Here is a 27207-nt window from a genome sequence, read left to right on the forward strand (position 1 = left end):
GAGAGTGTGTTGGAAGTGCCACATACTTTTAAATGACCAGATCTCATAAGAACTCAGAGCAAGAGCTCACTTATCACCAAGGGGATGGCCCAAGCCATTCACAAGGAATCCACCCCCATGACCCAAACACCTCCCACCAGGCCCCATCTCCAACATTGGGGATTACAATTTAACATGAGATTTGGGTGGGATATCTAAACCATGTCAACCTATGTTGTCATAAACCCAAGGATTGAGTTTCCAAGGAAACAGACTCTGAGATGGCATTTAGACTATTAGGAGTATTCTTACGTTCAAAACCTATGGGAGAGAGGAAAGAAGCAAAAATGGGCTGAGGGAGAAGGTGAGCTGTAGACTCAACAATAAGTTTGGCCAACCCCACAGGGAGATCTGGAGATGTAAATGTCCTTCATAGCTTTCCCAAGTTGGGCTAGAGTGGCTAGGCTCTTATATAATCTCATCTGTCAGTCATTGGATATGGGCTGCCCCAGGAAGGATCATGGCTTTGAACAACGTGACTCTCTGCATTTGAGGTAATCTGTGAAGGAGCTAATAGGTGAAGGATGTGTGCCAAAGTTTCTCCAGCAAAGGGAACTTTATTGGAGGGGGATCTGAGCAGTGCATCACAATATGTATCGCAGTCTACCCCTTGTACCACTGAGATCTAATTATTCAAACATGTTTTGGTGCATGTCCTCCAGGATTCTGTGGATGTCTCTTCCTGTGGAAAGCTTAGAGAAGGAACATTAGTGGGGGAAGAATTACCACTCTCACAGCTGCAGGTGGTTTTAGGGATGCAACTGATGTTTATCATCTCCCTCCTCCACTGTTAATTCTAGATTTCCCTCAACTTCAGCTAGCACTTCTGCTGGTCTTGGTTGCTTACATTGTGACTCACACTTTCGATCTTGAGGGGATAACTTGGTGGTGTCTCAATGTGTTCACCATTAGTATATTCTGTCTGAACACTGTAGACCTTTTTAAATTGTGATAAAGTGCCTCAGTGGTTAGCTCAAGGCATGCTTGCCCTTTATTGGGCAGAGGAAAACCATTTCAAAGTCTTTTCTTTACAATATGGCAGCAGGTACAGCCTTGGAGTTGAAAAGCTAAATGTGTCATTGAAACAAATTGAAAGTTGATGAATTTTTTATATAAATGTTTTCAGGTGCTGTAAGAAAACTGCCCATGGCTCCTTTCCCAGCGTAATAAGGTAAGAAGAAAATATTCAAAGTCCCAACTAGCATGGTCAAAAATATGCAAAGCCTATTTAAGGCTTTATTTAAACCCTGAACTTAAGGTAAGTGGAATGCTTCTAAAAAACTATCAATCCCATGTTTCTAAATCGTTAACATTTTACTATGCCTGCATTCTAATTACTTTTTGCTATTTGAAAATTATTTCTCTTTTCCTAGCAAAAATATGCCCCAACTGTATCTGAAAATTAAATTGTGTATTCTTTGTGGATTTATAGAGAGCTTTTTCATTTGATTTTGGGTGCCAGCATTATCAGAAACTTTATCTCAGCAATGGGAAAAACTAAGGTACTTAATCAGTGAGTTTTCCTGTTAGAATCTGAAAGGAACAGTGGGCCAAATGACAGACTCAGAGCCACCTTAATGCAGATTGTATCATAGCATATATTACATGCACTTTCTTTGTGCAAGACACACTTTCTCAGTGTCTCCAATGTCTCCAATGAAGTCTTCCAATGAAGACTTGGTTGCATTGTGTCCCCCTTCCCAACCTACCCTACCTCACCACAGCTCACTAGACACCACATGACTGAATTTCAAAGTTCCTTGTTGATACTATTTTTTCTTCCTTTCCTATACTTTTTTTTTTTTTTGAGGCAGAGTCTTGCTCTGTTGGCTAGGCTGCAGTGCAGTGGCACGATCTTAGCTCACTGCAACCTCCGCTTCCTGGGATCAAGCAATTCTCTGCCTCAGCCTCCTGAGTAGTTGGGATTACAAGTGCCCACCACCAAGCCCAGCTAATTTTTTGTATTTTTAGTAGAGACAGGGTTTTACCATCTTGGCCAGGCTGGTCTTGAACTCTTGACCTCGTGATCCACCCACCTTGGCCTCCCAAAGTGCTGGGATTACAGGCATGAGCCACCGCGCTTGGCCTCATCTCCTTTTAATAAATAATAGTAATAGTACCTACAAATATTGAATGCTTATTGTGTGCTAGGCACTTTGCCAAGTGCTTTACATGTATTGAATCATTTAATTCTCCCAGCAACTTTGAGGTAGGTGGCAGTGTTATCCCCGTTTCACAAATGGGTCAACTATGGCACAGAAAGATTATATAACTTACCTAAGATTATTTATTCATTCACCAAATATGCATTGAACACTTCCTAATTTCCAGACACAATCCTAGGTTTTGGGGATATAGCAGTGAACAAAGCAGATGACAGTGCCCTCATGCCCTCATTTAGGTTACGTTCTGGAGTGAGAGCTAGACAATAAACAGAAAAGTAAATTTATTTGAAAGAAAAGTAAATATAATTGAGAGAAAGCATATTGAAGGCTGGGATTGAAGGCATAGATATTGTATTAAATAGCATCAGGATAGGCCTTACTGATAGTTATAATTGAGTAAAACCTGAAGGAATGGAGAGGAAAAGCTTTGTAGATACACGGGTAAGAGTTTTCCAGGTTTAGGGAACAAAATGTATAAAGATGCTGAGGTGGAATCATGCTCAACATACTTAAGGAAGAGCAAGGAGCTACCATAAAGTGGGATAAGCCAGTAGGAGATGAGATCAGAGGGGTAACAATGGGGGAAGGGAAGGCTCTTTGCAAGACCTTTCAGGATTTTAGCTTTTACTACGAGTGAGAGAGGAAGTCCTTGGAGGGTTTACAGCTGAAGAAGCACATGATCTGACTTATGTTTTAATAGGATCTCTAGCTGCTCTGTTGGGAACAGACTATGGAAGGCCATGACAAAAGCAGGAAGGCGAGTTAGGAAGCTGTTATAATAATCCACGTAAGAGATGATGGTGGCTTATACCAGAGTGGTAGTGGTGAAGTTGTTGAGAAGTGGTAGAATTTTGAAAATGTTTTGAAGATAGGGGCATCAGGATTTGCTAACCAAATGGATGTTACATATGAAAGAAAGATAAGAGTCAAAGGTGGTACCAAAGTTTTTGGCTTGAGCAATCAGAACAGGGTTTCCAGCAACTGACATGGGGGAGATGATTAGAGAAACAGTTTGAGAGGAAGGGGCTGGAGTTTGGTTTGGGATGTATTAGGTTTTAGGGGCCTATTAGCCAAATGGGAAATGTTAAGGGAGCAGTTCCGTATACATATCTGGAGTTCAGGGGAGGTGCACTGGCTGGAATTATAAATTTCAGAGACATCAGTGATTGGATATTTAAAGTCATGAGATTCAATGAGATCAGCAAGAGAGTGTTTTGGAGAGGAGAAGAAATTTCAGAATGGAGCCCAGGGCCCACTCAAGCATGTAGAAGTTGAGAAGAGTCAAAATGGGAAAGTAAGAGAGAGAAGTCCATGAGATAGGAGTAAATCCAGGAGAGTGTATTGACCTGGAGTCTAGGTGAAAAAAGGATATCTTTCAAGTTGGAGAAAGAAAGTGGTAAATACTGCTGATAGTCAAATGAGAACTGACAATTTACCATTGCATTTGGCGAAGCCATTCTTCACCTTGACAAGAACAGTTTTGCGAAATGGTTATAAAAACTTGACTTGAGAAGACTTAAGAGAATTCACACAAGAAAGAAGTGGTATGAACTCAGTGGTATATGTCACTTGCCCCCAAATAAGATGAGAATCATTGTCTTAAAGTTTTATTAATGGTGGAAATTTCAGGCACCACAAAAGCCAGTGTCAGAATGTTCCCAGAATTTCACAAGATATACCATATAGCCTCTGAAAAACAATGTGGAAATGTTTAGAAAGTTGAGCATGGTGACAGATTATAGTTTTTTTCCAATAGCATTTTAAAATCAACCTTTGCTTTTTTGGATTGCTACCTTAGCTGGTTGTGTGTGTGTGCATGTGTGTGTGCGTGTGTGTGTGTGTTTGTTAGAGAAGCAGAGCAAGAGAGAGGGAGGGGGAGAATTGGAGAGAGAGAGAAGAGGAGGAGGAGAGTGAGAAAATGGCTCAGTCCTTAAGGCTTAGGTAAGGCACATAATCTAGTTGGGGACTTGAGTTTTGTCCATAGGTCACATTATCCTTTCTGCTATGCTAACTGCTTTCTTTCATGTAATTTCATTTGTGTATGTTGGGTCTTCCAAAGTAGTTTAAAAACAACTCTAGGCTAAAGGCCAAGACTTTTACTTTTTTATGTAGGAAATGCTTAGTAAATGCCTCTTGTTCAGCTAAAGGATGACTTGTCGTTGAAAAGAGGTTGTACTCCCCCTAAACACATTTGGGGTATAATATTTTGTCATAGTTGTCATAGATTATCTTTGTTTCACATTTCAATTTTAACAAAAATTTTGTGATGTTTATATAGTTACAGAGCAAATAAAAGCGGAATTTCTGTTTTTACAATTACATAACTGATTTATATAATATTGTACTTCATGTGGTTTAATCTTTTGGATTGCTGCAAAGTTGTGTGTTTCTCTAGGTTCTTGGAGTGTTTCACTGTGATGTTCAGGTGTTGGGTAGGGGTTATTTGTGCTTCTGACCTTCCTGATGCTCTGCTATAGTCTCCAAACAAAATCCTAATCACTACATGTTTTTTAATGTATCTAAATGCCACAGCCAGACTTTGATTCCTAGTTTATGTCAATGCATGTGGGTTATTCTGATACATTTGCTCCAGCAAGTAATGGAATGTCATTCTCAGCAGATGCCAATTAGAAATTCCCAGGCCGGCCGGGCGCGGTGGCTCAAGCCTGTAATCCCAGCACTTTGGGAGGCCGAGACGGACGGATCACGAGGTCAGGAGATCAAGACCATCCTGGCTAACACGGTGAAACCCCGTCTCTACTAAAAAATACAAAAAACTAGCCAGGCGAGGTGGCAGGCGCCTGTAGTCCCAGCTACTCGGGAGGCTGAGGCAGGAGAATGGTGTAAACTCGGGCGGCGGAGCTTGCAGTGAGCTGAGATCCGGCCACTGCACTCCAGCTTGGGCGACAGAGCGAGACTCCGTCTCAAAAAAAAAAAAAAAAAAAAAAAAAAGAAATTCCCAGGCCAACAAGGCTCTAAGGCATCCAATCTTGCCTAATATAAAATTGTAATCAGTTAGATGGGCCAGCCAAGTTCAAGAGCTACAAATTTAATTGGAAATGCCTTCTCAGTACCAGAAGGCCACTGCAGGAAAGGGAATGGAGAAACTCCTTCTGAGATGAACAAAGAGCAATCCACACTGCTAAGGTGGTGTTGGTTATATGACCCCTAGAGTCTCCAGAAGATAGTACTAACAAAAATATTACTAACAAAAATAGCACTTAGTACTAACAAAAAATATAACTTATTGTCTTGAAAATTAGTGTTCACCAGAACTGGCTTCATCCATAACAGGAGTTTAGGGAAACCAGGAAAGGTAACCTCTTGCTTCCCAAACATCTCCCTGTTGGTTCATTTGGTGCCCGAATTTCTGTCATTTTTAGGCGTGACTTGGGTAGCTGGAGTATTGCTGCTTTTGGGAATTTCGTTTACTATGTAAATAGATCTGCAAGAAACACTTTACAATATTATCAGTCATTGGTGCCTTTGCATGGAAGACTTCATTGTTTTTGCTGCTTTTCATCAGAAATATATTTTGGAAAACAGGCATAGGAAATCAGAAGAAATATGACATTCAATAGGAACTTGTTCTGGAACAAGCAGAATGTTTCTTGTTGCATTTTTTTCAGGAAGCCCAGGTGTTCATATTTCTTGGAACTGGTAGCACAGGCAACACCAGCATAGGACAGTAGAAACAGTGCAAGACTGTGAGCTGAGAACTTGGGTTTACGTCCCATCTCTACCACGAATCAGTTTGATGACCTTAAGCAAACCCTTTCTTTTCCCTGAGATTCAGCATCCTTATTGAAAAATGAGGGAATTTGGACTAGATATTCTCAAACTTTAAGGTGCATAAGAACTATGCAAGAGTGTGTTAAAAATTCAGATTTTTTTTTGTCATCTTCCATTTCTTTATCCTTTGATTTAGTCAGTCTAGGTGAAGCCTAGGAATCTTTGTATTAAGAAGCCCCTCAACGGATCCATATAGCTTAAGGATCATTCTTTGAGAAACTAGATTAGATGATTTCTAAAGCCTTTACCAGCTCTAAAATTTCCTTCTTTCAGGTAGTTGTACTTCTGTTTTGAATGAGAAGCAACCATTTTTGTACTTTCATTAGTCCTGCTCTCTTCCTTTCTTTATTCCATCTTTTCCTTCCCATGCCACCTTCACTCCTTGCCCACTGTTTCATCTACAAAGTAACAGTTGGGTCCAGTGGGGCTGGGAGCAGTTCAGTCAGCACTGACCCTGGAAGTATCATGTGGGATCCCTGTAAGTACAGGGCAAGAGACAAGGACAGCTAAGCCCCAGTCCCTGGTTGTGGTTGGAGATATGTCATATGCAGCTCCTAGTGATACATGACATGTGGGACGTGTGTTTTGATAGAGATAGAAACTGCAGGGTAGTCTCACAGGAGTACAGGAAAGAAATTAAGGGACTTTTGATGGGTAAATATGAAATGTTCCCTTTTTTCCATCACTTCACTTGTGACCTATTGGATACCATTATCAATGGCAAGAGCTAAAAGAATGCAAGGAAAAATGCTGTTCAAATGAAACTTTAAGGTGGCTATTTAAAACCAATTGTAGATACAGTTGTTCTCAACCTGACTGCACATAGAATCCCCTGGGCAGTATAAAAGAATAACAGTGCCTAAACTACACCACAGAATAATTAAATCCAAATCTCTGAGGGTGAGTGTGGGCACTGGCTGCTTCTAAAATATCCCAGGTGATTGCAATGGACAGCTGAGTTTGAGAACCACTGCTATAGAAAGTTACTTGTAGAAGTGAGAAGACTTAAATACTTGGTCTTCTGGCAAGTTCCTTAGCTGCTTACCAATATTGTCCCGGTATAGCAGGCCTGAAAGAGTTGTTGTTGTTGTTGTTTGAGACAGAGTCTTGCTCCGTCACCCAGGCTGGAGTGCAGTGGGGCAATCTTGGCTCACTGAAAGCTCTGCCTTCCGGGTTCAGAGTAGCTGGGACTACAGGCGCCCGCCACTACGCCTGGCTATTTTTTTTTTTTTTTTTTGTATTTTTAGTAGAGGCGGGGTTTCACCGTGTTAGCCAGGATGGTCTTGATCTCGTGACCTCGCGCGATTCACCCACCTTGGCCTCTCAAAGTGCTAGGATTACAGGCATGAGCCACCGTGCCCGGCATTTTTTTTTAAAATTCGGTTTTGTTTTCTCTTTCCCCAGTTGGCCCCTAGCACTCAACTATGAGTTTAAACTTTTCTTTCTTTCTTTTTTTTTTTTTTTTTTTGAGACAGAGTCTTGCTGTATCACCCAGACTGGAGTGCAGTGGCGCGATCTCAGATCACTGCAAACTGCGCCTACCGGGTTCACGCCGTTCTCTTGCCTCAACCTCCAGAGTAGCTGGGACTACAGGCGCGCCCGCCACCATGCCCAGCTAACTTTTTGTGTTTTTAGTAGAGACAGGGTTTCACCGTGTTCGCCAAGATGGTCTCGATCTCCTGACCTCGTGATCCGCCCACCTCGGCCTCTCAAAGTGCTGGGATTACAGGCGTGAGCCACCGTGCCTGGCTGAGTTTAAACTTTTCTTACAAAGCATGTGCCCATGATGTCAACCTTACTCTATATATCCAGATTCTTGTCAGTGCCTTCTCTTACTCTGGGTTCAGTTCTCTGCTTTGGTCAGGGGTAGTGATATGGTTTGACTCTGTGTTCCCACCCAGATCTCACCTTGAATTGTACTCCCCTAATTCCCACGTGTTGTTGGAGGTACCTGGTGGGAGATAATTTGAATCATGGGGGCGGTTTCCCCCATGCTGTTTTCGTGGTAGTGAATAAGTCTCATGAGATCTGATGGTTTTATCCGGGGTTTCTGCTTTTGCATCTTCCTCATTTTTTTCTTGCTAACACCATCTAAAAAGTGCCTTTTGCCTCCCGCCGTGATTCTAAGGTCCCCCCAAGCTATGGGGAAGTGTAAGTACAATTAAACCTCTTTTTCTTCCCAGTCTCGGGTATGTCTTTATCAGCAGCAAGAAAACGGACTAATCCAGGTAAGAAGCACCCTGTTTCAGTGCATGACATGGATTTGATTTAAATAAATCAAGGGAACTTTGGTCTTTATTGTAGTTGGAGGCTCTTAGGCCACTTACTATTATTGTCTCAATTTTAGCTTTTGCATGTCCTATTAATTCCAGCAATAAAACCAAATATGTGAAATAGAAAATTCCTCTGATTTAGCTTGAGTCTCAATTCATTTCCTTCTAACTCTCAATTCAGGTTACCCACTGACGAGTACATTTTGGACTGTATTGATTGGTCTCCTTTTAGATGCTGTTATTGAATGTATTCTTATAAGCCTTGTCTTTGGAAACAACAGAATCTATAGCATGCTCAGTTTCTTTGCTTGCTCACAGTAGTGAAATAGAAGATTTTCCTCTCTCTCTGATAAAGATTATGTAAACACTTTGAAGTTTACAATAAGCTTTGCAATCCATTCTTTGATCCTTACGGCAAAACTATACAATAGGCTTAGCCTGAGCTGTTAGTGTTCTTTTAAAGATGAGAAGACAATTCACTTGCCCCAGGTTTATGCAGTAAGGACTCAAAATCTATTTTCTGCATAGCACTATCAGATACCTTTTGTATTGTTTGCTTATTAGTTTCCTGTTTATTATCTGTCTTCTCTGCCAATAGAATGCCAGTTGATATGAACAGGGGCCTTACCTGTTTATGTTCACCTCTATATTACTAGAGACTATATTAACATACTGAATATCATGAATGATTTTGTTGAATCTTGAAAGAAACCTCAATCTTCTTTTTTAAGTCTAACAGGAAAGATGAGTTTATTTTTAAGATACATAATGCTCTTAATTCTTTTTTTATTATTACACTTTAAGTTCTAGGGTACGTGTGCACAACGTGCAGGTTTGATACATAGGTATACATGTGCCATGTTGGTTTGCTGCACCCATCAACTCATCATTTACATTAGGTATTTCTCCTAATGCTATCCCTACCCCAGCCCCCCACCACCCGACAGGCCCCACTGTGTGATGTTCCCCGCCCTGTGTCCAAGTGATCTCATTGTTCAATTCCCACCTATGAGTGAGAACATGCTGTGTTTGGTTTTCTGTCCTTGTGATAGTTTGCTGAGAATGATGAAGAAGCCTCAAACTTCTTGTCCCAAGTCCTGTGTTCTATTGAATTACCTATGGCTATTCTTCTTTTGTCAGTCTTCAAAGAGATAGAAAAATATATGAATGGTTATGGAGCTAGTAGTTAGTGGAGCTAGAACCAGAACCCAGGTTGTTTAATTCTTGGTATATTTATGTTACTTTATTTTATTTTTGGACACTGGCAGACCCAAAATTATGGCATGACATGTTTTAGAAAGATCCTCAAAGGGTGATATGCATACTCTTAAAGAAACGGACAGAACCAAACTGCAAGGCTGTGGAGTAGGACAAGTTTGTCTTCTTTTCCTGCATACCCTCTTTACTCTTTACTGAGCAGATACTCAGTGGTTTTGGGTTATTAGTGTCCCTACCATGGGGCCCCACCCTAGCCTTCTTCCCAGTGTTCAGGGTCTTTCCAGATCCCTTCTCTCCTATCAATATTTTTCTCTTTGAACCTCTCTTAGTGCAAATGTCAGCTGTTGGCTGAATGGCTACTTTACCTCTTTGAGTCTCAATTTTCTTACCAAAAAACAATGATAATAATTTGTCCTTCTTACATATGTCATTTGTATCGTATGAACATAGAAAGGAACAACATATAGGTTATAGTCAGTTTACAAACGTGGTGGTATTAGTTTTTTTCTAGGAAACTGCCTAGTATAGCAAACAAATCCCTCTAGGGCCCTAAGGCTTTTAATAATGGCTGGAATTACTTTTCCTGTGTCTTCCAGTTATATTTTAACAAACACAGTTAATACCTTTAAACTAAAAGAGTAATCCCTGTGGTGGGAATTTAAAGATTCTTGGTAGATCTGTGAGGGACAGATTTTTATTTGGGAGTGCAAGGAAAGGGTTTTTAGGATGTAGTTGTTCATTCTCTTTTCTTGTAACATGGTTCACCTTAACTCTTTGTTCATTCAATGTAGCTGCTACCTGTGAATTGATCAGGTCTGCCAGTACCTTGTGATGACCAGTTTGACTTGAAACGATTTTAACTCATACAAGCTAGGGTCTGTTTGGCTCACTTCCAGAAAGTTTTGCACTATAATCTCTAAGAGCCCACTACACAACAGATCTCTACTGCGCAGGTGCAGTTGAATTTGTATACAGTGTTTCTTTGCCTGCTCGTGTTCTGTGACAAGGGGACCAATGCCAGTGAGGTGAAAGGTGAGGGTTAGATAGTGCATAGAAGACCACATTTGAAAAGTCTGAGGGCAAACAGGATGGTGTCCTATTCATATGAAATCTTACCCTAATGTGTACTCACTGGGGTCCCTTTGTCAAAATCTGTCAGCAAGTTCTGTTTTTTAGAGTTGTGAGACCCAGAGGTTGGTGTCTTCCCAGGCATTTTCCTGTCAGAACTGTCATTTCTGAAAATTATAGAGTGTGGATTGAAACTAAGATTATAGGTTTAAGCAGCCCTCATGTCTCTCTGACTAGGAACAATCTAAGCAATGCCAAGAAGCTAAATTTGGTCTTGGTCATTATAAAAATTGAAAGTAATGCTTTACGATTAAGAGTTTGAAAACAGCCTTTAATTTAGATTCCATAAAACACTGATGGGGCCGGAGGGTGTGATGCTGAGGGCTCAGAGGGCCTGTATTAAAGATGAGTAGAGGCTTTTAAAGCTTTGTTACTAGTTCAAATATGGTTCAAGGGCCATGTCAGTTTGAAAGCATTGAGATTGGTTGATTATTCCAGGTCCTGTGAAATGCAGTATTCAACATCTTTGTAGCAATAATTATCAGAATTACTGCTTAGAAAGGCAAAGTAAAGCTTAGGATTCCAAATAGGTAAGGTGAACTCTAAATAAATGGAACTAAGAAGTAAGTAAGAGACTGACTTTAAGAAATAGGGGTATTCCAAAAGGACCATGGAATTTTTAAAAAAGTAAAGAAAACTTGTCTTAGTTTGGTATGTAAAGAAGGAAAGAATTGTCAACATAGAGAGCAGACAAGACCAAACTTGGAAACTAAAATAAAAATTGGGTGATGTCTTACAAGTTCCCACTCAAAAGTTTTCAGCCTAACAAAAAATAGTAGAAATCCTGGAACTAACAAACTTTTCCTAACTTGGAAGAGCCAGGGCTAGAAAGGAAGGTAGCAGGACACTATGATGTAGAAACCATTACATTGAAGGGGGCTGGTCTGAGTCTGGCCAGAAAGTAAATAGAGGAAATGAAGACAAAGTTCCTATGCCAGCATTGCTTGTGGTTTTGGCTTCCTTTCCATTACCTTTATGCTCTAGATTACTGAGCTAGAAACTAGCTTACACTATGTGCATTTGGAGGTGTGAATGTGATATTTATGGTTTTTGTGTGTGCGTGTGTGTGTGTGTGTGTGTGTGTGTACGTGGGTATATGTTGGGATGGGGGAAGAAGAAGAAAGAAGTATCCAAAATCTCACTACCTTGAGATAGCCACTTTTAGGATGACCATCCTTTTGTGTGGTTTATTTTGCGTATACATATATACATAGGTAACTTTTCATAAATGGCATCATTGTCGAATGCTTGCTGTATTGTTAAGGACAATTTTGGGGGAAGTTGTCCTCCCCTCTTCTTTTCTTTCTTCTAATTTATACTTCCCCAAGGTAACCAGAGTTAACAGTCTGGTGAATATCCTTCTATACATTTTTCTAAAGTCCCTTCATCTGATTCAAACACACACACACACACACACACACACACACACACACACACACACACACACACAGCTTTTGTTTGGACATTATTTAAAAATGCGATTATTGTGTGATACACTTTTTTTCTGTATCTTTTAATCAGTACCTAGTGGAATTTGCATACGTTCCACTGTTGTTCTCTTAGTGGTAGCATAATAGCTCATGATATGAATTACTGGATTTCTAGCTTGTCTCTATCACCATAGATACTGCAGTAATTCTTTTTATTTTTCAGTTTAAACCATATTAAATTGCTGTTTTGTATGTCAAAAATAGTCAACTGTGAACAAAAAAATGATACTAGCATGTAAAAAATAAATCAGCAGCAGTATGATCAGTTTTGAGAATGCAGAAATAAAATCAGAAATTTTTGATGCAACCCAAAACTCTCCTAGAATGCAGAGGAAAAGAACAAGGAGATAAAAATAACAAGAAAATCAATAATTAATATAATGGCCAGTGAATGTAGAACCAACATATTGAAAGGAATTAGCTAGCTTGCTTTAGGTAGACAGCAAGGGAAGGGTACCAGGAGAGCCCCCAGCCCATAGGTCAGTGCCTTATCCCCACATAACACAAAAAGCAGCCTGGCAACATAATTCAAGCTGCAGGCACCGATAAGGTAACTAGCACAGGTTGTTGTGCCTGAAGACATGCCCATGGCTGCACAGATAGAAAAACCTCCTGCCCGTTTGGATAAAAACTGACACAGAACCTCCAACTCACTCAGATAAGGGAACAAGGCCTGGCATCCAAATGTCTTTGTCCTTTGTATAGTCAGCGTGTTCCCAGAAAAGTTTCTTCTCCTTTTGTGGGCATGGGCACGGTGGGCTCTGGTGGGTTTGGGTGGGTACTCTACTTTCCTTTATTAGAACTATAAGTCCGGGCCAGGTGCGGTGGCTCACGCCTGTAATCCCAGCACTTTGGGAGGCTGAAGCGGGCAGGTCACAAGGTCAGGAGTTCGAGACCAGCCTGGCCAATATGGTGAAATCCCGTCTCTACTAAAAAATATACAAAAATTAGCTGGGTGTGGTGGCGCGTGCCTGTAGTCCCAGCTGCTCAGGAGGCTGAGGCAGGAGAATCTCTTGAACCCAGGAGGTGGAGGTTGCACTGAGCGGAGATGGTGCCACTGCACTCCAGCCTGGGCAACAGAGTGAGACACCGTCTCAAAACAACCAACCAACCAAAAAAAAAAAAAAACTCAGTAAGTCCGACTTCTATGAATCATCACCTCAGCTCCGGATTGGTCCCAGGCCAAGGTCCCCCCCACCCCCGGCCCCCCGCCAAACTTCATGTCAGCTTCTGATAGGCCCTGGGACAAGCTAAGCAGTATCTGTGAATCATCATTTCAGCTCCTGATTGGTCCCGGGCCAAAGTCCCGGGCCAGGCTGAGTCACGGGTTAGCCAAGACAGCCCACAGACTACGCACATTTCTTCCCTTTTCTGGTCCATAAAAACCCCAGAACGGGCCACACAGTGAGTATACCTGTTCTGGACCCCCCTCTCTGCTGACAGAGAGCTTTCTTCTTTCACTTATTAAGTTTTCACTCTAAGCTCAGTTTTGTGTCCGTGCTCCTTAATCATCTTGGAGGTAGGACAAAGAGGCGTTATCTCAGACAGCAACAGACTGTTTCAATATGGCTTATCTAATATCTGAAAGACAAGAATAAATGAATAGAAGCAATAATAGAAGAAAACATCTATAAAATTAAGAAACAGCAGAATCTCCAGATCAAAAGGTACCAAACTAGTAAGATATAACTGATATCTACATAATCCTGATGAATGTTCTGAATTTCAAGGATAAAGAAAAAACTTCTGTAAGTATCTAGTCAAAGAGAGAGACAACAAAAACCGAAAACTGGGTACCTCTAAAGAAAAAAAAAAGGGATATCCCTAGAATTTTCCATAGTATTAAATGTCAGAAGACAAATAATGGAACATTTACATTTTTGATGGGAAAATGTGATGACCAAGAAGTTCTCTGACAATGCAACATAAAGATATTTTCAGAAATGCAAGAGCTCAGAGAATGTACCCTTTATAGAACCCTTGGGAAATGACGTGGGGAGATGCAAAATAAATTCTCAAAGCATCTTGCAAACAATAAAAAACAATAAAAAGACCTTAAGAATATAGACTATGTTATAAAAAGAATGATGTGTTCATTGAATCTATTGAATATAGAATTAGTCTAATAGTATAGATAAGGTTACAAAACAGAATGGATATATTAATTCTTGAAAGGGTAGACAACATAATTTTAAATATACAAAAACCAGACTAAAATCTCATACTATGCCACCATTACCTGGGAGACAGAGGGGTGGGGTAGGAAAGTAGAGGAGGTATGAGAGAGAGAGTTTCAAGGAGAAATATAAATTCATTTATTTTAAATTTAGGGGTAACTTCTTATAGAATTAAAACTAGAAAGTATACTTTACAAATGACTCCAGCAGAAAAATAAAACCACATAAAATTAAGAAGAAAGCATAATGCAAATACAACAATTGAAGAAAGACCAATAAATGCCAGTAAATGGGCGTGGGTTAAACATTCCTGTTATAAGAGAAAGATTCTCAGTTTGAATTAGAAAACAAGGTTCAACTGTAGTTTCTTTGGTTTATAAAAGACATATCTAAAAGTGACTCTTAAAGGTGAAAGGCAGAAAAACTATATATATACAAACTGTATATGTATATATACATGTATGAATATATACTGAGTATATATACATGTATGAATATACTGTATTTACTTAGTTTATATATATATATGTAGAGAGAGATGGAGAGATAGGTATATAGATCTGAATATATCAGCAATTTGAAACAGAAAAAAAGCATAATATTATAGACAAAGTGGAATCCAAGGCAACTACATTAATAAGATAAGGCTTTTCATTTATTACTGATTAACTATGACTATCCAATCGGGTAGTCACTAGCTACATATGACTATTTGAAATTATTTTATTTTATTTTTTTAATTTCAACGACTTTTGAGGTATAAGTGGTTTTTGGTTACACAGATGAATTGCACGGTGGTGAAGAATGGGATTTTAATGTACCCATCACTTTAGTTCTGTACATTGTACCCAATAAGTAGTTTTTTGTCCTTCCTCCACCTCCTTCTTCTTCCCCTTCTGAGTCTCCAATGTGCATTAATACCAGTCTGTATGCCTTTGCATATCTGTAGCTTAGGTCCCACTTAAAAGTAAGACCATGTGGTATTTGGTTTTCGATTCCTGAGTTACTTCACTTAGAATGATGGCCTCCAGTTCCATCCAAGTTGCTGTAAAAGACATTATTTCATTCTTTATCATGAGTGAGTAGTATTCCATGGTATATGTGTACGTGTGTGTGTGTCTATATATATTTTATATATATATATATAATATATAGATAGATAGATAGATGCACCACATTTTCTTTATCCACTAATTGGTTGATGGGCACTGAGGTTGACTGCATATCTTTGTAATTGTGAATTGTGCTGCAATAAATAAACATGCACAAGAGTTTTTTTTGATATAGTGACTTCTTTTCCTTTGGGAAAAGATTGAATGGAAGATCTACTTTTAATTCTTTGAGAAATCTCCATACTGTTTTCCATAGAGGTTGTACAAATATACATTCCCACTAGCAGTGTATAAGCATTCCCTTTTCATTATGTCCATGACAACATCCATTGCTCTTTGACCTTTTAATCAATGGCCATTCTGGCTGGAGTAAGGTGGTATCTTATTGTGGTTTTAATTTGCATTTCCCTGATTATTAGAGGTGTTGAATGATTTTTATGTGTTTCTTGGCCCTTTGTATATCTTCTTTTGAAAAACTGTCTATTCATGTTATTTGCCCACTTTTTGATGGGATAATTTGTGGGTTTTTTGCTGATTTGCTTGAGTTCCTTGTAGATTCTGGACATTAATTCTTTGTCAGATGTATAATTTCCAAATATTTTCTCCCATGCTGTGAGTTTCAGGTTTACTTTGATGATTATTTTTTTTGCTGTGTGGAAGCTTTTTAATTTAATTAGGTTCCATTTATTTATTTCTGTCTTTGTTGCATTTGCTTTTGGGGTCTTAATCATAAATTCTTTGCCTATGCCAATGGCCAGAAGGGGTTTTTTTTTCTAAGTTTTCCTCTAGAATATTTCTGATTTCGGGCCTTAGATTTAAGTCTTTAATCCATCTGCAGTAAATTTTTGTATAAGGTGAGACAGGGATCCAGTTTTATTCTTCTACATGTGGCTATTCAATTTTCCTAGCATCATTTATTGAATATGGTGTCCTTTTCCCAGTTTATGTTTTTGTGTGCTTTGTCAAAGATCAGTTGATTGTAAATGTGCGAATTTATTCCTGGCCTCTCTGTTATGTTCCATTGGTCTGTGCATCTCCTTTTGTACCAGTACCATGCTGTTTTGGTTACTATAGCCTTGTAGTATTATATGATTTGAAGTTGAGGAAAATAATGCCTCCAGATTTGTTCATTTTCATTACGATTGCTTTGGATATTTGGGGTCTTTTTTAGTTCCATTATGAATCTTAGGACTGTTTTTTCTAGTTCTGTGAAAAATGAAGTTGGTATTTTGATAGGAATTGCATTGAATCTGTAGATTGCTTTGACAGTATGGTCATTTTTACAATATCGATTCTTCCAATCCATGAGCATGGTATCTATTTCCATTTGTTTGTGTCATCTATGATTTCTTTCTGCAGTGTTTTTTAGTTCTCCTTGTAGAGATCTTTTACCTCCTTGCTTGAATATATTCCTAGTTATTATATTTTTTGTAGCTACTGTAAATGGGATTGAGTTCTTGATTTGATTCTCAGTTTGGTCACTGTTGTTGTATAGCAGTGCTACTGATTTGTGCACATTGATTTTGTACTATACTGAATTGAGACTTTACTTACTTCACTTATCATACCTAGGAGTCTTTTGGGGGAGCCTTTAGGGTTTTCTAGGTATATGATCATATCATGGGCAAACAGCAATAGTTTGGCTTCCTGTTTTCCTATTTGAATGCCCCTTATTTCTTTCTCTTGCCTGATTGCTCTATGACTTCCAGTACTATGTTGAATAGAAGTGGTGAAAGTGGACGTCCTTGTCTCGTTCTAGTTCTTAGTGAGAATTTTCAACTTTTCCCCATTCAGTATGATGTTGACTGTGGGTATGTCATATATGACTGCTATTATTTTGATGTATGTTCCTTCTATGCTTGTTTGTTAAGGGTTGTTAAACATAAAGAGATGGTGGATTTTGTTGAATTCTTTTTTTCTGTGCCTATTGAGATGATCATATGGTTTTTGTTTTTAATTCTGTTTATGTGGTGAATCACATTTATTGACTTGAGTATGTTGATCCATCACTTCATCTCTGGGATGAAACACACTTGATCATGGTGAGTTATCTTTTGGATATGCTGTTGGATTTGGGTTGCTAGTATTTTGTTGAGGATTTTTTTGCATCTACATTTTTCACAGATATTGGCCTGTAGTTTTGCTGTTGTTGTTGTGTCCTTTCTTGGTTTTGGTATCAGTGTGATACTGGCTTCATAGAATGAGTTAGGGAGGATTCCCTCCTTCTAAGTCTTTTGAAATAGTTTCAGTAGGATTGGCATCAATTCTTCTTTGAATGTCTGATAGAATTCAGCTATGAATCCTTGTGGTCCACCTCGGCTTTTGTTGTTGTTGCTGTTGTGGGCAGTGGTTTCCTTTCTTTAAATTACTGATTAAATTTTACTGCTTGCTATTGATCTGTTCAGGATTTCTATTTCTTCTTGATCAAAGCTAGGGGGATTGTATGTTTCCAGGAGTTTATTCATTTCTTCTAGATTTTCTGGTTTATGTGCATAGAGGTTTTCATAATAGTCTTGAATGATCCTTTGTATTTCTGTGGAGTCAGTTGTAAAGTTTACCATTTCATTTCTTTTTTTTTGCCAATTTTAAATAGTTTTATTTAAGACTTTACATTTTTCCACATACAATAGTGTTTATAAAGTGCAATGTTATATCCTTCCCCTGTGCATATGTTCCATATTCAAGTATTGAGAATGCCCAGTAACTTACTATAGCAGCTGAACTTTTTAAAACTGCCACAGAATTTGCTACAAATTTAGATCCTTCAATATTTTAAATGTGTGGAACAATGCTACATCTATACTTGTGTTGACTTAATCAACCTCTTCAATGGTGAGCCCTGATGAAGCACCACCAGAGGGAGGAGCTCCACCACCAGGAAATCCCCCAGGCATTCCTCCTGGCTTGCCTCCTGCCCTCAGGTACAGCTTGGTAATGATGGGGTTGCAGACTTTCTCCAGCTGTTTCTGCTGATGTTCAAATTCTTCCTTCTCAGCAGTCTGATTCTTATTGAGCCAGTTGATAATTTCATTATACTCGTGCAGAATCTTCTGTTTGTCTTCATCGTTAATCTTGCCTTGAATTTTCTCATCTTTGAGAGTTGCTTTCATGTTGAATTCACAGGAGTCAAGTGAATTCTTGGATGACACTTCGTCCCTCTGCTTCTTATCTTCAACTTTGTACTTCTCAGCTTCCTGGACCATATGTTCAATGTCTTCCTTGCTCAAATGGCCCTTGTCGTTAGTGATAGTAATCTTATTCTTTTTTCTTGTACTCTTGTCCACAGCAGAGACATTGAAGATGCCATTGGCATCAGTGTCAAAAGTGACTTCAATCTGAGGAACACCTCAGGGTGCAGGAGGTATGCCTGTGAGTTCAAACTTGTCAAGCAGGTTGTCATCCTTGGTCATGGTATGCTCACCTTCATAAACCTGAATAAGCACACCAGGCTGGTTGTCAGAATAGGTAGTGAAGGTCTGTGTCTGCTTGGTAGGAATGGTAGTAGTATGTTTGATGAGGTCGGTCATGACTCCACCAGCAGTTTCAATACCAAGGGAAAGAGGAGTGACATCCAAGAGCAGCAAATCTTGAACATTTTCAGACTTGTCTCCAGACAGGATGGCTGCCTGGACAGCTGCACCATAAGCAACAGCTTCATCAGAGTTGATGCTCTTATTCAGTTATTTTTCATGGGAGAAGTCTTGGAGAAGATTCTGAATCTTGGGGATATGAGTAGAAATACCAACCAGGACAATATTGTGAATCTGTGACTTGTCTAGTTTGGCATCTCGAAGGGCTTTCTCTGCCAGGTCCAGGGTTCTATGGAACAGGTCAGCATTCAATTCTTCAAATCAGGCATGGGTATTGGAGGTATAGAAGTCGATTCCTTCAGAGAGAAAATCTATCTTAATACTGGCATGGGTGCTGGAAGAGAGAGTACTCTTAGCACGTTCACAAGCAGTACGGAGGCGTCTTACAGCTCTCTTGTTCTCACTGATGTCCTTCTTGTGCTTGTGCTTGAACTCAGCAATAAAACGGTTGACCATTCGGTTGTCAAAATCTTCTTCACCCAAGTGGGTGTCTCTGGCTGTAGATTTGGCCTCAAAGATTCCATCCTCAGTATTGAGGACTGACACATCAAAGGTGCCGCCTCCCAGGTCAAAAATCAGCATGTTTCTTTCTGCTCTAACCTTTTTGTCTAAGCTGTAAGCAATAGCATCAGCAGTTGGTTCATTAATAATTCTAAGTACATTGAGACCAGCAATAGTTCCAGCATCTTTGTTAGCCTGATGCTGAGTCATTAAATTAAGCTGGCACTGTGACCACAGCATTAGTAATAGTCTTCCCAAGGTAGGCTTCTGCAATTTCCTTCATCTTTGTCAGAACCATAGAGGACACCTCCTCTTGGGTAGAAGCTTTTGGTCTCTCCCTTGTATTCTACTTGGACCTTAGGCCTGCCAGCATCATTCACCACCATGAAGGGCCAATGCTTCATATCAGATTGGACAACAGCATCATCAAATCTGAATCCAAATAGATGTTTGGCATCAAAAATCGTGTTGGTGGGGTTCATTGCAACTTGATTCTTTGAGGCATCACCGATCAATCGTTCAGTGTCCGCAAAGGTGACATAGCTTCGAATGGTTCGGTTTCCCAGATCATTGGCAATTATCTCTATTTTTCCCTGCTGGAAAACACCCACACAAGAGTATGTGGGGCCAGGAGCCATACCAACTGCAGGTCCCTTCGACATGGTTGCTGGCATGCAGGCCTGGCTGCAACAACAAAGAAAGACACAGGAACCCTGAGAGCTGCAGGCAAGCTCAATGAGCTACAGTTTCATTTCAAATTGAACTTATTTGAATCTTCTCTCTTCTTTTCTGGGTTTATCTAGTTACTGGGCTATACATTTTCTTTGTTTTTTCTGAGAACCAACTTTATGTTTTATTCATTTTTTTGCTTTCAATTTCATTTAGTTCTGCTTTAATATTTGTTATTTTTTTCTTTTGCCAACTTTGGGTTTGATTTGTTCTTGTTTCTCTAGTTCCTTGAGGTGTAACAGTAAGTTGTCTATAATAGACTTGTTATCTTTCTGTCTTTTTGATGTAGGCATTTAGCACTGTAAACACTCCTCTAGCAGTGCTTTTGCTGTATTCCTGAAGTTTTGATAACTTGTCACTGTTATTCATTTTGAAAAAATTCTTAACTTTCAATTTGATTTCATTATTAACCTACAAATTATTCACAAGCATATTGTTTAATGTCCATTTATTTGTAGTCTTGAGGGTGTCTTTTGGCATTGATTTCTAGTTTTATTCTACTGTGATCTGAGAAGATACTAGATATGATTTTAATTTTTTAAAATTTTATTAAGATTTGTTTTGTGGGTGAGGTGGCTAGCAAGATGGCCACATAGGAACAGCTCTGGTCTGCAGCTCCCAATGAGATCAAATGCAGAAAGTGGGTGATTTCTGCATTTCCAACTGAGGTACCCAGCTTATCTCATTGGGACTGGTTAGACAGTGGGTGCAGCCCACAGAGGGGAAGTCAAAGCAGGGTGGGGCATTGCCTCACCCTGGAAGTGCAAGGGGTTGTGGAACTCCCTTCCCTAGCCAAGGGAAGCCGTGAGGGACTGTGCCATGAGGAATGGTGCATTCCAGCCCAGATACTATGCTTTTCCCATGGTCTTCACAACCTGCAGAACAGGAGAGTCCCTTGGGTGCCTACACCACCAGGGCCCTGTGTTTCAGGCACAAAATTGGTGGCCGTCTGGGCAGACACCGAGCTAGCTGCAGGAGTTTTTTTTTCATACCCCAGTGGCACCTGGAATGCCAGCGAGACAGAACCGTTCACTCCCCTGAAAAGGGGGCTGAAACAAGAGAGTCAAGTGGTCTAGCTCAGCGGATCCCATTCCCATGGAGCCTAGCAAGCTAAGATCCACTGACTTGAAATGCTTGCTGCCAGCACAGCAGTCTGAAGTCGACCTGGGATGCTCAAGCTTGGTGGGGGGAGGGGCATTTGCCATTACTGAGGCTTCAGTAGGCAGCTTTCCCCTCACAGAGTAAACAAAGCCACTGGGAAGTTTGAACTGGGCAGGGCCCAGTGCAGCTTGGCAAAGCTGCTGTAGCCAGACTGCCTCTCTAGATTTCTCCTCTCTGGGCAGAGCATCTCTGAAAGAAAGGCAACAGCCCCAGTCAGGGGCTTATAGATAAAACTCCCATCTCCCTGGGACAGAGCACCTGGGGGAAGGGGCAGTTGTTGTGGGCACAGGTTAAGCAGACTTAAACGTTCTTGCCTGCTGGCTCTGAAGAGAGTAGCAAATCTCCCAGCACAGAGCTCGAGCTCTGCTAAGGGAGAGTGCCTCCTCAAGTGGGTCCCTGACCCCCATGCCTCCTGACTGAGAGACACCTCCCAGCAGGGGTCAACAGACACCTCATACAGGAAAGCTCTGGTTGGCATCTGGCGGGTGCCCCTCTAGGATGAAACTTCCAGAGGAAGGAACAGGCAGCAATCTTTGCTTGCAGCCTCCGCTGGTGATACCCAGGTAAACATGGTCTGGAGTGGACCTCCAGCAAAATCCAGCAGAACTACAGCAGAGGGGCCTGACTGTTAGAAGGGAAACTAACAAACAGAAAGGGATAGTATCAATGTCAACAAAAAGGATGTCCACTCCAAAACTCCATCTGAAGGTCACCAACATCAAAGACCAAAGGTAGATATAAGCCATTTTAACTGGAGTGGGATGATATCTCATTGTAATTTTGATCTGCTTTTCTTCAATGACCAGTGGTGTTGAGCACCTTTTCATATGTCTATTTGCTATTTGTATGTTCTTTTGAGAAATGTCTATTCATTTCTTTTGCCTATTATTTAGTCATATTATTAGCTTTTTTCTATAGTGTTGATTCAGCTCATCATGTATTCTGTTTATTAACCCCTTGTCAAGTGGGTAGTTTGAAAATATTTTCTCCCATTCTGTGGGATGTTTCTATACTTTATTAATAGTTTTCTTAGCTGTGCAGAAGCTTTTTAATTTTATGTGATCTCATTTGTTCATTTTTGCTTTGCTTGCCTGTACTAGTAGGACATTACTCAAGAAATTTTTGCCCACATCAATGTCCTGCAGATATTCCCTAAGGTTTTGTTCTAGCAGTTTCATAGTTGTGGGCTTTGGATTTAAGACTTTAATCCATTTTGATTTTTTTTTTCTGTATATGGTGAGAGATACGTATCTAGTTTCATTCTTCTGCATATGAATATCCAGTTCCCCAGCACCATTTATTGAAGGGACTGTCTTATCCCCAAGGTATGTTCTCAACATCTTTTTTTTTCTTTTTTTTTTCTATTTTCTTTATTATTATTATTATACTTTAAATTCTAGGGTACATGTGCATAACGTGCAGGTTTGTTACATATGTATACTTGTGCCATGTTGCTGTGCTGCACCCATCAACTCGTCAGCACCCATCAACTCGTCATTTACATCAGGTATAACTCCCAATGCAATCCCTCCCCCCAACCCCCTCCCCATGATAGGCCCCAGTGTGTGATGTTCCCCTTCCCGAGTCCAAGTGATCTCATTGTTCAGTTCCCACCTATGAGTGAGAACATGCGGTGTTTGGTTTTCTGTTCTTGTGATAGTTTGCTAAGAATGATGGTTTCCAGCTGCATCCATGTGCCTACAAAGGACACAAACTCATCCTTTTTTATGGCTGCATAGTATTCCATGGTGTATATGTGCCACATTTTCTTAATCCAATCTGTCGCTGATGGACATTTGGGTTGATTCCAAGTCTTTGCTATTGTGAATAGTGCTGCAATAAACATATGTGTGCATGTGTCTTTAGAGCAGCAAGATTTATAATCCTTTGGGTATATACTCAGTAATGGGATGGCTGGGTCATATGGTACTTCTAGTTCTAGATCCTTGAGGAATCCCCATACTGTTTTCCATAATGGTTGAACTAGTTTATAGTCCCACCAACAGTGTAAAAGTGTTCCTATTTCTCCACATCCTGTCCAGCACCTGTTGTTTCCTGACTTTTTAATGATCGCCATTCTAACTGGTGTGAGATGGTATCTCATTGTGGTTTTGATTTGCATTTCTCTGATGGCCAGTGATGATGAGCATTTTTTCATGTGTCTGTTGGCTGTATGAATGTCTTCTTTTGAGAAATGTCCGTTCATATCCTTTGCCCACTTTTTGATGGGGTTGTTTGTTTTTTTTCTTGTAAATTTGTTTGAGTTCTTTGTAGGTTCTGGATATTAGCCCTTTGTCAGATGAGTAGATTGCAAAAATTTTCTCTCATTCTGTAGGTTGCCTGTTCACTCTGATGGTAGTTTCTTTTGCTGTGCAGAAGCTTTTTAGTTTAATTAGATCCCATTTGTCAATTTTGGCTTTTGCTGTCGTTGCTATTGGTGTTTTAGACATGAAGTCTTTGCCCATGCCTATGTCCTGAATGGTACTACCTAGGTTTTCCTCTAGGGTTTTTATGGTATTAGGTCTAACATTTAAGTCTCTAATCCATCTTGAATTAATTTTCATATAAGGAGTAAGGAAAGGATCCAGTTTCAGCTTTCTACTTATGGCTAGCCAATTTTCCCAGCACCATTTATTAAATAGGGAATCCTTTCCCCATTTCTTGTTTCTCTCAGATTTGTCAAAGATCAGATGGCTGTAGATGTGTGGTATTATTTCTGAGGACTCTGTTCTGTTCCATTGGTCTATATCTCTGTTTTGGTACCAGTACCATGCTGTTTTGGTTACTGTAGCCTTGTAGTATAGTTTGAAGTCAGGTAGCGTGATGCCTCCAGCTTTGTTCTTTTGACTTAGGATTGTCTTGGAGATGCGGGCTCTTTTTTTGTTCCATATGAACTTTAAAGCAGTTTTTTCCAATTCTGTGAAGAAACTCATTGGTAGCTTGATGGGGATGGCATTGAATCTATAAATTACCTTGGGCAGTATGGCCATTGTCACGATATTGATTCTTCCTATCCATGAGCATGGTATGTTCTTCCATTTGTTTGTGTCCTCTTTGATTTCACTGAGCAGTGGTTTGTAGTTCTCCTTGAAGAGGTCCTTGACATGCCTTGTAAGTTGGATTCCTAGGTATTTTATTCTCTTTGAAGCAATTGTGAATGGAAGTTCATTCATGGTTTGGCTCTGTGTTTGTCTGTTACTGGTGTATAAGAATGCTTGTGATTTTTGCACATTAATTTTGTATCCTGAGACTTTGCTGAAGTTGCTTATCAGCTTAAGGAGATTTTGGGCTGAGACAATGGGGTTTTCTAAATATACAATCATGTCATCTGCAAAGAGGGACAATTTGACTTCTTCTTTTCCTAACTGAATACCCTTGATTTCTTTCTCTTGCCTGATTGCCCTAGCCAGAACTTCCAACACTATGTTGAATAGGAGTGGTGAGAGAGGGCATCCCTGTCTTGTGCCAGTTTTCAAAGGGAATTTTTCCAGTTTTTGCCCATTCAGTATGATATTGGCTGTGGGTTTGTCATAAATAGCTCTTATTATTTTGAGGTACGTTCCATCATTACCAAATTTATTGAGCGTTTTTAGCATGAAGGGCTGTTGAATTTTGTCAAAAGCCTTTTCTGCATCTATTGAGATAATCATGTGGTTCTTGTCTTTGGTTCTGTGTATATGCTGGATTATGTTTATTGATTTGCGAATGTTGAACCAGCCTTGCATCCCAGGGATGAAGCCCACTTGATCATGGTGGATAAGCTTTTTGATGTGCTGCTGAATCTGGTTTGCCAGTATTTTATTGAGGATTTTTGCATCAATGTTCATCAGGGATATTGGTCTAAAATTCTCTTTTTTTGTTGTGTCTCTGCCAGGCTTTGGTATCAGGATGATGTTGCCTCATAAAATGAGTTAGGGAGGATTCCCTCTTTTTCTATTGACTGGAATAGTTTCAGAAGAAATGGTACCAGCTCCTCCTTGTACCTCTGGTAGAATTCAGCTGTGAATCCATCTGGTCCTGGACTTTTTTTGGTTGGTAGGCTATTAATTATTGCCTCAATTTCAGAGCCTGCTATTGGTCTATTCAGGGATTCAACTTCTTCCTGGTTTAGTCTTGGAAGAGTGTAAGTGTCCAGGAAATTATCCATTTCTTCTAGATTTTCTAGTTTATTTGTGTAGAGGTGTTTATAGTATTCTCTGATGGTAGTTTGTATTTCTGTGGGGTCGGTGGTGATATCCCCTTTATCATTATTAATTGCGTTGATTTGATTCTTCTCTCTTTTCTTCTTTATTAGTCTTGCTAGCGGTCTGTCAATTTTGTTGATCTTTTCAAAAAACCAACTCCTGGATTCATTGATTTTTTGAAGGGTTTTTTGTGTCTCTATCTCCTTCAGTTCTGCTCTGATCTTAGTTATTTCTTGCCTTCTGATAGCTTTCGAATGTGTTTGCTCTTGCTTCTCTAGTTCTTTTAATTGTGATGTTAGAGTGTCAATTTTAGATCTTTCCTGCTTTCTCTTGTGGGCATTTAGTGCTATAAATTTCCCTCTACACACTGCTTTAAATGTGTCCCAGAGATTCTGGTATGTTGTATCTTTGTTCTCATTGGTTTCAAAGAACATCTTTATTTCTGCCTTCATTTCGTTATGTACCCAGTGGTCATTCAGGAGCAGGTTGTTCAGTTTCCATGTAGTTGAGCGGTTTGGATTGAGTTTCTTAGTCCTGAGTTCTAGTTTGATTGCACTGTGGTCTGAGAGACAGTTTGTTATAATTTCTGTTCTTGTACATTTGCTGAGGAGTGCTTTACTTCCAATTATGTGGTCAATTTTGGAATAAGTGCGATGTGGTGCTGAGAAGAATGTATATTCTGTTGATTTGGGGTGGAGAGTTCTATAGATGTCTATTAGGTCTGCTTGGTGCAGAGATGAGTTCAATTCCTGGATATCCTTGTTAACTTTCTGTCTCGTTGATCTGTCTAATGTTGACAGTGGAGTGTTGAAGTCTCCCATTATTATTGTATGGGAGTCTAAGTCTCTTTGTAAGTCTCTAAGGATTGCTTTATGAATCTGGGTGCTCCTGTATTGGGTGCATATATATTTAGGATAGTTAGCTCTTCCTGTTGAATTGATCCTTTTACCATTATGTAATGGCCTTCTTTGTCTCTTTTGATCTTTGATGGTTTAAAGTCTGTTTTATCAGAGACTAGTATTGCAACCCCTGCTTTTTTTTGTTCTCCATTTGCTTGGTAAATCTTCCCCCATCCCTTTATTTTGAGCCTATGTATGTCTTTGCGTGTGAGTGGGTCTCCTGAATACAGCAGACTGATGGGTCTTGACTCTTTATCCAGTTTGCCAGTCTGTGTCTTTTAATTGGAGCATTTAGTCCATTTACATTTAAGGTTAAGATTGTTATATGTGAACTTGATCCTGCCATTATGATATTAACTGGTTATTTTGCTCGTTAGTTGATGCAGTTTCTTCCTAGCCTAAATGGTCTTTACATTTTGGCATATTTTTACAATGGCTGGTACCGGTTGTTCCTTTCCATGTTTAGTGCTTCCTTCAGGGTCTCTTGTAAGGCAGGCCTAGTGGTGACAAAATCTCTAAGCATTTGTTTATCTGTAAAGGATTTTATTTCTCCTTCACTTATGAAACTTAGTTTGGCTGGATATGAAATTCTGGGTTGAAAATTCTTTTCTTTAAGAATGTTGAATATTGGCCCCCACTCTCTTCTGGCTTGTAGAGTTTCTGCCGAGAGATCTGCTGTTAGTCTGATGGGCTTCCCTTTTTGGGTAACCCGGCCTTTCTCTCTGGCTGCCCTTAAGATTTTTTCCTTC

At 39.8% G+C, this 27207-nt stretch overlaps 1 pseudogene; it reads right to left on the bottom strand.

Moving 5' to 3' along the window:
- Nucleotides 1–18069: 18069 nt before the first annotated feature.
- Nucleotides 18070–20147, bottom strand: LOC102124041 (heat shock cognate 71 kDa protein-like; annotated as a pseudogene).
- Between the last annotated feature and the right edge of the window lie 7060 nt (nt 20148–27207).

Source organism: Macaca fascicularis, chromosome X (genome assembly GCF_037993035.2).
Source record: "Macaca fascicularis isolate 582-1 chromosome X, T2T-MFA8v1.1".
NCBI lineage: Eukaryota > Metazoa > Chordata > Mammalia > Primates > Cercopithecidae > Macaca > Macaca fascicularis.